The sequence below is a fragment of the Phascolarctos cinereus genome, unplaced genomic scaffold (assembly GCF_003287225.1).
Source record: "Phascolarctos cinereus isolate Bilbo 61053 unplaced genomic scaffold, phaCin_HiC Scaffold_2;HRSCAF=192, whole genome shotgun sequence".
Lineage (NCBI taxonomy): Eukaryota > Metazoa > Chordata > Mammalia > Diprotodontia > Phascolarctidae > Phascolarctos > Phascolarctos cinereus.
In genome coordinates this window covers 262987810-262999965 of record NW_027555625.1, presented here as the reverse complement: position 1 = coordinate 262999965, position 12156 = coordinate 262987810, and the positions used below count along the sequence as shown (strand labels likewise).

Here is a 12156-nt window from a genome sequence, read left to right as displayed (position 1 = left end):
AGAGAATATTCCAGAAGAAAGAAATAACATAATCTAAAGCATGGAGATAGTCAGTTTGAGTGGAATGTTCTCCATCTTAGATGACATGTTTTGGGCCTCCTTGGACCTTTATAATCTGATTAATTAATTCATACTTTGTTAATAGGAAAAGGCCAGATTGAGATTCTGAGAGCCTTCCCTGTTCACTAAGAGGTCTTTTGGAAACAATGGCCCCACCTTTGTTGTTTAACTCTGAAGTAACTGCTGGTAAAAAATTCAGGTCAAGTAAGAGTATAAGGATGAGCACACATTGTAAGTCAGGGGGAGGGAGATATTTAGGAAAAGATGATACTTGGGCTCTGAAAAGAAGAAGGCAGAACAAAGACTGTTTTATGATTTCAACTTGGATTATTGTTCCCATTGGCTAAATATCTGTGAACAGATTTGTTTTGACTCTTTGGGAGAAACTTATCTTTTTTTCCAGCATGAATTCCAAGCTCTGAGCTTTAGAGTCCCAACCACAAAGCTCTAGGATTCATTAAAACATGGGCTGATTGACTTAACTTTGATCAAGAAAGCATTTACTATGTATAAAGTACTGGGGTAGGTGGGAGTGAATACATTAGGAGGTAGGTTGAGATACAATGGTTCCATAAGACAAGGTCCATTCCTTGTGGAGTTTACAATCTAGTAAGATCTTGGACAGAGTAGAAAGACAAATTAATCTTTGCTCCTCGGATCTGAAGAAACAAGTAGTGTATATATGAGGTATACAATATTTGAATAGCCCCCAAACCTTTTAACTATTCTCTTCTCAGTGCTAAAGAGACTATCAAAAATCCTTTTATCTCTGACTCTGGTCCTGCTCCTGTGAAGTCTGATTTAATTAGACTTTCTTTGGAGAGTATGACCTCATAGAGACCCACCTGGTCCCTCTCTCCCAACATGCAAATTCTTTCCAGTTTGCTATGCTCCTCTTCTTTCCTCCATCCTCCCCCACCCCCATGGTGGATGGTCAATGGAGGAACCAGATAACCTAAAACCCAATCTCAACTAACCTCAGAGGATGAAGAAAGAGCTCCTTGTCAGTCTTTCTCCTTAGAACACAACCTTTCTCTCCCTTGCCCCTCCTTGAAAAAAAAATTCTTTTATGGCAGCAGCTACAAATGTCCTGATATTGGTTCAGTTTTGTTTAACAAATAAGAGACATGCAAAGTAGATTCCTGCTTCCTGAGCCAGAGGAGGAAGTGTGTGTGTGTGTGTGTGTGTGTGTGTGTGTGTGTGTTTAGAAGAGAAATTGTATTGTATACCCTCCTAGTGGCACCTCTCAGTGCCCCAGAGACCCTAGCCCTACCTTGATCATAGACAAAGAGTGTTCTGACTCACTATCATACATGGCAGAAAAATGACCAACTGCCATGTTCTCATCTTGGACATCCCTTTCACTTTTCAGCTAGGATCCTTTGCCTTTTAAGTCTGAGCAGAAGGGACCTCAGCTGTCAGAGCCAATCCTAGGGGAAGTTGGGAATCAGGGTAAAACCACAAAAGTGTGTCATGCCATCCTCTCTCCATACCACTCTCCTCACTAAAGGCTATGTTGTATATTCTGGTGAAATCTAGTTAAAGTGACTATCAAAGGAAGCCCTGAGGGAGGAAAGAAGAAGAGCTGACAGAATAAGACCCTGGTACAGATTCAGGGGTGTGTGTAGAAAGCAACCCAGGGAGATCTGGGCTTGTATTTGGCTCTGATACTTACAAGTGGAGTGATCGTAGACAAATCATTGTACCTTTTCGAGCCTAAATTTTCTCATCTATAGAATGAGAGTTCTATCAGACAGATGTCCTCTAAGGTCTTCTAAAAGTCTTTAGTTAGGGGAAGTTACCTGTAAGCCTTCACATACTCTATACATGTGAGTTATTGTTCCTGCCAAGCAAATAGCCTACAACATAAGATGAGCATATGTTTAAAGTCTTAGGTCTTTGATGGCCGGGCTTCTAAGGTGCCTACTAGCTCTGAATCCATGATCTTATTGAAGCATGCTGTCTGGGTTCATTCTCCCAACTTTCACCGGACTAGCAGATTAGGTTCCCCAGGGAGGGCAATGATTATTGCCTCCTCAGGATTCCAGGAGTGATCCTCATGGATTGGGTTTTTGATTCCTGTGACAAATAAAACATACCTTGTTTGGTATGTTCCCCGATATTGATCAGTTGATATTAATTTTTATGGAAGGGTATACATAGGCAGGAACAGTAGTTACCAAATAATCCCTCCAAAGTGGTAGGTGCACTCTCCCCTTACATACACAAAAGATCCCAGGAACTGGACCTGGAAAGAGTGGACCCTGGCATAGGGGATGAGTAGAAAGTATGAGCTCAGACTTAAATTACAAAGGTTGTGAAGCATACACAAAAGTCCAAGGGACACTTCATGACTCCGGGCTCTGGGAATCCTTTTCTTCCTTTTCATAGTTCACTTCTGAGTGACAGATTATTGATGCCTGAGAAGCTGTCTTTGCTCTCTTTGCCGGGTACATGGTCTCAGCCCCTTCTGGGCTGGGTCAAGCAAGTCACTTAGCTCCTGTACTGGCTCCACGTCAAGCTGGACTTCTATCGCTACCAGTTCTGCTTGTTGGTTGGCCTTAAGGTCTCTTCCAGTCTCACGTTTGCCTGAGCACCCCCTTCTCTGAACACTTATTCTTCTAAAATCAGGACAGAATAACACAAAAGAAACACAGGTGCTGTATGTTCCTGGACACACTGTGGCAGCATGGGAGATAGGACAGCTACTGTCCCTTCCCCCACCCATCAGGTTCAAAACAGTTCTTGCCTTATTTAGTCAATTACCACTCATTAAGCTCCTACTATGTGCCAGGTACTGTGCCAAGTAAGTGCTAGGGATATAAAGAAAGGCAAAAGACAATCCCTGCCCTCAAGAAGCTTACAGTCTAATGGGGGAGACAACACACATAGAACAATGTATAAACAAGACGTGTTAGGGATAAATTGGGGACAATCAACAGAATGAAGGCCCTAATATTAAAGGGCATTGGGAAAGGCTTCATGCAGAAGATGAGACTTTAGCTGAGACTTGAGGGAAGGCAAGGGAATAAGGAAGTGGAGAAAAGAAGGGAAATGGTTCCAAGCATTAAGGACAGCAAGTAAAAATTCCTAGATTTGGGAGGTGGAGTATTGTATGCTGAAGGACAGCAAGGAGGGAAGTGTTACTAGAGTGTTCGGGAAGGGAGGGGCAGGACTTAATGTGTAAAAAGACTGGAAAGGTAGGAAGGAGCCATATTAAAGACAACTAAAAAAACACAACTCCCCTCTCCCTAGAGGATTTTATATTTGACTCTGCAGGCAATAGGGAGCCACTGGGGACTGATTGAAGGGTGGGAGGGAGAAACATGGCCAGAATTGTGCAACGCTTCTTAAACTGTGGGTTTTGACCCCATATGAGGTCACAAAAAATTTGGCAACAGTAAAAAGTTTCTGCATGTGCAACAACCAAAAATTAATTAAAAATCAAACTCTTAATGAATCTAAAGTGCTTCTGGCAGTGCTTGCCCATGTCGTATCCTGCAATTTAACTGCAGCCTAGGTTCTGAACACAGAAGCGTTGTGCATGCTTCAGGACACTCAGGGCCAAGGAACGAACATTGCCCAAACCTGAAAAGGGGTCTCGAGTGGAAAAAGTTTAAGAAGCCTTGTGGGAGAATCAGTTTGATAGCCTAGTTGTGAATCCACTGGAGGAGGGAGATGCAGCTGGTGGGACCAATCAGCAGGCTATTGTAATAATACTCCATGTCCAAGGTGAGAAGGGCCTACACCAAGGCAGAAGCAGCACTAGAGGAGGGAAGGGAATACATAGGAGAGAAGTTGTAAAAGTACAGAACTGGGGATTGATTCTAAATGAGAGAGTGAATGGAGAATAATACCTAGATTTTTGAGCCTAAGTGACTAGGAGGGTGGTGGTAATCTCTACAGTAATAGGGAAGTTAGAAAGAAGAAAGGTTATGAAGGAAAAGAAAAAATTTAGCTTTGGACATGTTGAGTTTAAAATGCCCATGAGGCACCCATTTCTCCCTTTCCCCTGGCTGGCTGAGTGGAAGGAGCCCACACAAGGCCTGGAGTCATGGTGAAGGACATGAACTAACAGAGGTTTGTCCCAGCCCTGGCTGCCTTCCTGAAAAAGTCAGGGAAGCTGAAAGTCCCCTAATGGGTGGACACAGTCAAGCTGGGCAAACATAAAGAGCTGGCGCCCTTCAATGAGAACTGGTTCTACATCTAGGCCACCTCCACAACTTGTTACCAGTACCTCCTAGGCGGCCCTGGTGTGAGATCCATGCCGAAGATCTCCGGCGGGGTGCCAGCGCAGTGGGGTCATACCCAGTCACTTCAGCAGAAGCTCCAAGAGCATGGCCCGAAGGGTCCTGCAAGCCCTAAAGGCCTCAGGATAGTGGAGAAGGACCAGGATGGGGGCTGGAAGCTGACACCTCAGGGACAGAGAAACCTGGAAAGAATTGTCAGACAGGTGGCAGCTGCCAACAAGAACACCATGAACCACACCAGATTCATTAATAAAATGCCTTGTTTGTAAAAAAAAAAAAAAAGTCCACGAGGCAGCCAATTCAAAATGTCCAATGTGAATTTAGAGACATGAGATTTGAGGAAAGGAGAGACTAACATTAAATATGGACAAATAAAGCCAAGAATCATCTGCCCAGAGGTGATAGCTGAACCCGTGGGAATGGATGAGATCACCAAGTGAAAGAGTATGGGGGGGGGAGAAGAGAGGAAGACCCAGGCCGGAACCTTGTGGACTAACCCTCAAGGTTAATAGGAGGGATCGGATCAAAGCACTCTAATAGGAGTTTGGCTCTGCTAGCTGTGAAAAATTCCTCACCCCTGAGGACTTAGGAGCAGGAGAAAGAGGAGAGAAATCAAAATTTCTCCATTTGAGTAAGGGGGAAAACTGAAGTGCTCAGGAAGAGCAGATATATCAAAGGACATTAGGAAAATGGCTAGGAAGTGACAAACAGCTTCTCATCCCACTTATGTGTATTAGAAGGACTATAGTGTCACAGGATCTCAGAGCAGGAGGTCAACAATAATTTAATATAACCCATACTTGGAAGGGAATCTCCTGCACAATATACTGAAAGGTGATTATCTAGCCTCTGTTTGGGCAGCTAGGTGGCAAAGCGGACAGAGCACCAGTCCTGAAATCAGGAAGACTCACCTCCCTGAGTTCAAATCCAGCCTCAGATGCTTACCAGCTGTATGACCCTGGGCAAGTCACTTAACCCTATTTGCCTCAGTTTCCTCATCTGTAAAATGAACTGGAGAAGGAAATGGCAACCCACTCCAGTGTCTTGGCCAAGAAAACCCCAAATGGGGTCACGAAGAGGTGGACACAACTGAAAACACTGAACAACAATAAATTTACACTTGCCAGTCTCCTGTTTTTAGATAGCTCTTATGGTTAGTATGTTTTTTCTTTATATCCGGATAAAATATGCCTCTCTGCAATGTCCACCTGTTACTCTAGGTTCTCACTGTGGAAGTCAAGCAAAGCAAATGTAATCTTTTATTCCTTACCGCAGTCTTTTGTTACTCATCCATTTAACAAACATTCATTTTCCTGCAGCACTATTAAGGTACTTGATGGTGATCGGGGTGTTTAACCGTTCCTATTTGACCCTCATACTCCTACTAATTGGTTGCACAGATGGGTTTTTCTATATAAACACTCATTATACACTATAGGAAACAGTATCAAAGGATCTCTAATTGTCTCTGTGTTTTTGATAATTTTGAACCCCCAGTCAGAGATAGCTCTTCTTGAAAAATAGCTTAATATTAGATCTATCTCAAACTCTTCTCTGGGGATATTTCTCTTCTCAGTTGATTCCTTCCTGCTGTATTCCCAATAAATACAATCCCTATTAGCAACTGTCCATGTTTAGCACAGTTTATAATGACAATGTCAACATTTAAAACAAAGGTAAGTAAACTTCCCCTTTCCCTCCTCCAGAACCAGAGGAAAAGGCTTCAGGCTCCCATAAAAAACCTTAAGGTTGGAAAGGAGATACCAGATTACTGCTTTGGGGGAGGGCAGAAGTCTCAGCCACATGGCTTTCATCCTGACACATCCTGGGACCAATTTCTTTTTGTTCTAGTCTATCTACCTGGCATTAACAATAACTCACTTCTAGAGTATGTTAAAGGTTACAAATAGCATCCCTAATCATAAACCTTTAGATTTTGACCTGGAAGCAGTAGAGTGCTAGTAAATGTTTAACAGCCCAGTCTCCAGGAAAAAAAAATATTTAGGATACACTTTTAAGTTTAGCCTGCATTGTTAACATTTTTTTCCATTTACTTTCTTGTCTCAAAAATCAGCAAAACAATAGCTCGAGCTGGAGCCCTGCTTTGTAACATTTCCCTATTCCTGAGGTGTAAATGCTCACACTGAAAAGTGACTATCCATCAAGTGCAAAAGCTTCTTCAAGCTGGCTCTAGAACAGCTCTAGAAGCCCCTCATTTTACAGATGAGGAAACTGAGGCTCAAGAACTTGCTTTTGGTCACTCAGCTTGCATCAGAGCCAAATGCAAACTCAAATTTCATTGTTGATTTCCATATATACCTTGGAACCTGGATCACTGCTTTTGCCAACACATCTGCTCTCTCAGTTCTGCATGGCTTCTTATACAACCCCTTTCTTCAGCTCCACATGGCTTTCAACAGCTTTTCTCTCTGCAGCTCCATGTTTCTTCTGTTCATTCAATTCTTCTGTTTTTTTGGTTCTTCTTTGAGCCTCTCTCCTGAACTCAGGGTATAGTACTGACTTCGAAAAGTTGTCCTGAGGCAGGGGTATGTATTCTGGAGGTATTGGGAGCTTACCTTTCCAGGAAAGGTGGTTCAGTTTTCAGCGTGAGCATTCACACTTTGGAAATCAGTAGATTCTATAAGTCAGGGCTTGATATATTGTTTTGCTGATTGTCCAGATTGGAGAAAAGGATGGAGAAAATATTAATAATTCAGATTAAACTTAAAAGCTGCCATGTGTGTACATTTTCCTTCTGAGCCCTGATGTTAAACAGTTAGCAGCACATCCCTGAAGCTGGGGTATCTCCATCCTCTTGTTGTTCTGGTTTTGATTCACTCAGGAGACTAATTCAAACCTCAGAAAAGGATTATCTGGCTTGTTAGTTGAATACATCATGCCTCTTTCCTGGGATCAGGTCAGGGACAAATCTTTGTACACCCCCCCCCCACCTCCACCTTTTTATTTCCTGTAGTATCTAGCATAGTGGCAGTCACAGGGCAGCCTCAGGCAGGTGTCATAATCTAGACAGAAAAGTAAGACACACACAAAATAAGCTACTGAAATACAAGACAAAATGCAGTAAATGCATGAGAGGCACAAACAGCGAACCATGAGACTGAAGAGGAAGGAGAGATTCCTTTTGGCTGGGATAATCAGGGAAGACTTCCTGGAGAAGGCAGTACTTACATTGTGGTTTGTTTTTTTTAAATAATGGTTAGGAATTGGCTACCTGTAAACTGAAGATGAATCACATGAGCCACACAGGCTATAGAAACCCATTAAGTGTCTCTCTTTTTTTTTCTTTTTCTTTTTTTTTGGTGAGGCAATGGGGTTAAGTGACTTGTCCAGGGTCACACAGCTAGTATCTGAGGCCAGATTTGAACTCAGGTCCTCCTGACTCCAGGCTGGTGTGCCATCCACTGCACCACCTAGCTGCCCCCTAAGTCTCTCTTGATGGCTCATTTTGATCCTCTGAGAACAGCCTAGGAACAAATATAGAAAAGTGGAAGGAGGCACCCCTCCAAAACAGTACTTAAAAGTCAGGGTTAACCAAAAGTCAAATACAGTGAAAATATAGTAGGTGCTAAGTGGGTTTCAAGGGGCTCTGCCTGAGAAGGATTCCAACCAACACGTGTGAGCATGAGAGGCAATGAAAAGAAAACTAGAAACTGCAGCTGATGAGTGGTTGAGGTATCCTGACTCTTAAGAGCAGGACATCTTTCTACTTCTTGGAAAGAGGTGGCCACAGTGAGCAAGGGAGTTTAGGGACTTTCGTTAGCAGTTCCTGGCAGAGACAACAGATAGCCAAGTACTTTTCCTCGTACTCAGTTCTTGGGGAGAACAGGAGTAGCTTGTGCCTCTCAGCCCCTTTTCCACCCAGGACCTGGCATCCTGGGGATGGGCCCAGGCTGCTTTGTTGAATGGGTTTATGTATTCTGTGCTTGGACTAAGAGCTTTGAAGTACTCCTTGGTGGACGTCTGGAAAAGGAGGAACTGAAAATCGAGCCTCAGGACAGTTGTAATCAGGGAGGGAGAGAAAAGAAGAGGTGGGAAGACTAACTCCCTGTGTGGCTTGAGACAAGTCATTTCACCTTGATGGAAATTGGTTTCTTCATCTAGCAAAAAGGGATAATGGCTTAGATGATTTCTAAAGTCCTTTCCAGTGCTAAAACCTATGATTTTGTGAACTTTAGCTAGGCCAAAGGACAATGGAGCAGGGAAAATCTGAGGAAGGGGAGTTGCTCAGTGGTCTGTAGGCTCAGGTTTAGGCTGATAAGTTTATCAAATTGTGCCGGCTGCCAACTGTCAGCTTGGAGAAGACAGGCAAGCCCGGGAAGGAAAACAGCTCCTGGGCACCTGATAGGAGCCTGCATGTGTTATCAGGGGCCTGGTGGGGCAAAATTTAGAGAGAGAGAGACAGAGACAGAGACAGAGACAGAGAAAGAGACAGAGACAGAGAACACTTTCCAACCTCTTCATCGGAACAGTAGATAGACTGTCAGGAAGAGGCAGTCTGAAGTTCCTCCATATGCCTCCCACTCCCCATCCCCCATGTCTCTGTAGCTACTGCAGAGATGGACTGCAGGCCAGCCTCTGCCTTCATTCTCAATCTGATCGGCATTTTTGCGGCCCAGTGCAAATGCCCTGACTGTTTTTACCTCTTCTGCCAGCCTTAATTATTGATTACATCTATTGAAAATGTCCCCATACCATTGAGATCTGAGAGGCAGGGAAATCCTCAAAAATGTCAGAGAAAAGAATACACAGAAGTCACCTAGGTGAAAGCTATTTCCTCCATGTCATCCTAGCCAATCTCTGCCCAGTGAGAGGGGGTGCTGTGTGAAAGATGGAGCATTTGTCCTCTTTTTCTTCTTCTTCTTCTTTTTAGGCAATTGGGGTTGTAGAACTTTTTTCCCCTTCTTTTTTCAATTATTATAAGTGATAGCTCTCTTGGAGTGGGGGGAGTTACAGTGGGATATGTAGGTTATATAAAAATGAAAAATATCAATAAAATTTATTTTTTTTTAAAAAAGAAGCTTATATTCTACTGGACGGATATAACAAACTTACAGATAAATACAGATGGAATGTATAAAAAAATTAATTCATAGTGATGGGGAGGGGCACTAAAATCTGGGGAAATTGAAAAAGGCCTTTGAAGTCTGCAAGGAGGTCAGAGAGAACAAAAACTTATGCTAAAAATATTCATAGTTGTAGTTTTGTGATAGCAAAACTTTGGGGGAAAATTTTCCAAAGTGCCTACTGATCGGGGAATGGCTGAATAAATTAGGTACATCAATGGAAAGGTATATTATGGCGCCATCAAAATAATGACGATGAGGAATTCAGAGAAGCACAGGGATTTCATCATTCTTTGCTTTTGTTTCCCCAGTGCTGAGCACTGCGGCTGGCACAGAGTAGGTGTAATAAATGCTCACTTGCTTGCTTGAAGGGATGCAAAGTAAAGAAAGCAGAACCAGGAGGATAATGTGCACAATGTTGTCTCTTCCATTAGACTGTGTGGTCTTACATCTTACGTCTCTTCTTAGTCCCTTCAAGAATAGGAACTGTCTTTTGCCTTTTTTTTTTTTGGTGTCTGCAGCACATAACACAGTGCCTGGCACATAGTAGGGGCAAAGGTTTATTGACTGAAAATGACTGCAATAATATAAATAAAAAACAAACAAACACCAGAAAGCAGCTAAATTCAAATTCAGTGTAATGGGGAGCACAGATATGAAATACATTTTCCTCCTCTTGCTAAGGAGTTGTGGGACTACGGATGTGGAATGGTACAGATGTTTTTAGATGTGGTCAAAAGGTTAAGACCTTTTCTTTGCTTATAACAAAGGAGGACTCAGTAGAGGTAACATTGGGAAATGGGAAAAAACAAAGGATATCTTTAAGCAATAAAACTTCTAAAAGATGTATGTAAGCTGACAATGAACGTTTGGAACATTTGTGTCCTTAAGCTGGTGCCACACAGTGTGTTTAGTATAACTTCAGTTCAGATAAGCGTAGTGGTTATCAGAATGTATGTACATCTTATCAAAACACCCACAGCATGGAAAGAGGGCAGGATTTGGAGTATGAACTAGGTTCAAATCCTGACTTTGCTACTTATAACCTGCATGACCTGGGCAAGTTACTTCATCTCCTCAGGCCTTGGTTTCCTCATCTATAAAAGGAGGAATTTGAGTTAGACCTTTAAGGCCCCTTCCAGGTTTGAACCTATGGTCCTATGATCCTAGTGGGGAGAGGGAGTTGTGTACAAACAATTGACATGGATGTTTCCTCTATCCTAACTGGTCTTGACAAATGCCCCAGATAAGTGATGGAAAAAGGTTAGGAATCCTGGTTTTAATGAATGCCCTACTCTAGGCAAGACAAAAGTAGGAGCAAAGGTAGGGGTAGGGGTGGGGATTGGGCCATCAACCCTCTGACAGCTGTCACCACAGTCTTTCCAAGCTGGAACTTTGAACTATTTATGTGAGCTGTGACTTTAGACTTCCTCTCAGATCATTTAAAAATAAAGAGAGTTATCATGGTCTTCAGGCTCCTCTATATTAGGAACTCTGACATGATTTCTAGGGGAGGACTAGGCTAAGAGTTTTCTCCCTAAAGAGGCCAGAACTTATCTCTCTGCTCAGTTGGGGAGCAGGAAGGGAAGAGACCATGGTGGGCAGCTCTTCCTGACCCAGAGGCCTCCTTTTGGACTGGTGAGGGGGAAGTGGTCACTGACTCAGGGCATCAATCACCCCCCTTCCCCCACGGGCTGTGGTTGCCCACCCTACTCTGGTGGGATTGGAAATCAGTCAGGCAAAAAGACAGCTTGGGGAAGCATATGGCAGGGCTGACTTGTTTCTATTCTGTTCCCAAGTTATGTCCTTTGTGGGGAACCCTAAGAAGTAAGGACGAGAATGAGAGTGATTATGCTGAGGGGCTCTTGAATGGGTGGTGGAAGCTGAAGCAGAGCAGTCTAGACAGTGCCAGGGCTTCTGAAAATCCATTTACTCCGTCTACATTCATCACCTCCACGTACTCTTGGAAGAAGTGACAAAACTCAGCTGGGATCATGAAGGGTTGGGGGTGGGGATGGGGAGTTGTGATTATGGCATGAGAGAATATTCTGGTGACATTATAAGCCAAGGAGGTCTTTCTGGAGAGTAGAAGGACACACTTTTTTGGTTTTGGAAGAAGCTGACTACCAAGATGTTTTATTCTAATGATACTTATCAAGTAAATAGATTCCAGCTTTATTAGCTATTGGAGAGGGCTAGGAAGAAATCCTCTATAATCAAATCAATGTACAGTGGAAAGAATAATAGAACAGGAGTCAGGAGACCTGGGTTTAGTTCTAACTTTTTAATTATGTGGGGCAGCCTAAGACAAGTAATTTCCCCTCTCCCATCCTCAATTATTCCATTGGTAAAATTAAGGATTTAGATAAGTTTATCTTGGATAACTTTGGATCCAGAGTCCTTCCACTTTTGATATTCTATGTTCTGTTTCTTTCTAGCTCCCATTCTATTTTCAAAGACCTCTTTAATCTTTGACATTAAAAGTCAAAATCACCATTCTCCCAGTTATCTAGGCTTGAACTCTAGGCCTGGCAAATTTGAAACACTCTCTTCCCCTCCATATCCAATCTATTGCCAAGTCCTGATGATTTTGTCTTTGAAACGTCTTTTATATGCACTCCCTTATCTCTACAGACACTGTTAACACTCTGGTACAGAACCTCATCGCCTCACAATTGGATTATTACAATAACCTTCTGGTTGGCCTCCCTGACATCTTACACTTCAGTCTACCTTCCATCTGGCTGTCAAATTAATCTTAA

The 12156-nt window shown here is 42.9% G+C and overlaps 1 pseudogene; it reads left to right on the top strand.

Annotated features, from left to right (window-relative positions):
• Positions 1-3386: 3386 nt before the first annotated feature.
• Positions 3387-4579, top strand: LOC110205123 (small ribosomal subunit protein eS19 pseudogene; annotated as a pseudogene).
• Positions 4580-12156: the final 7577 nt, after the last annotated feature.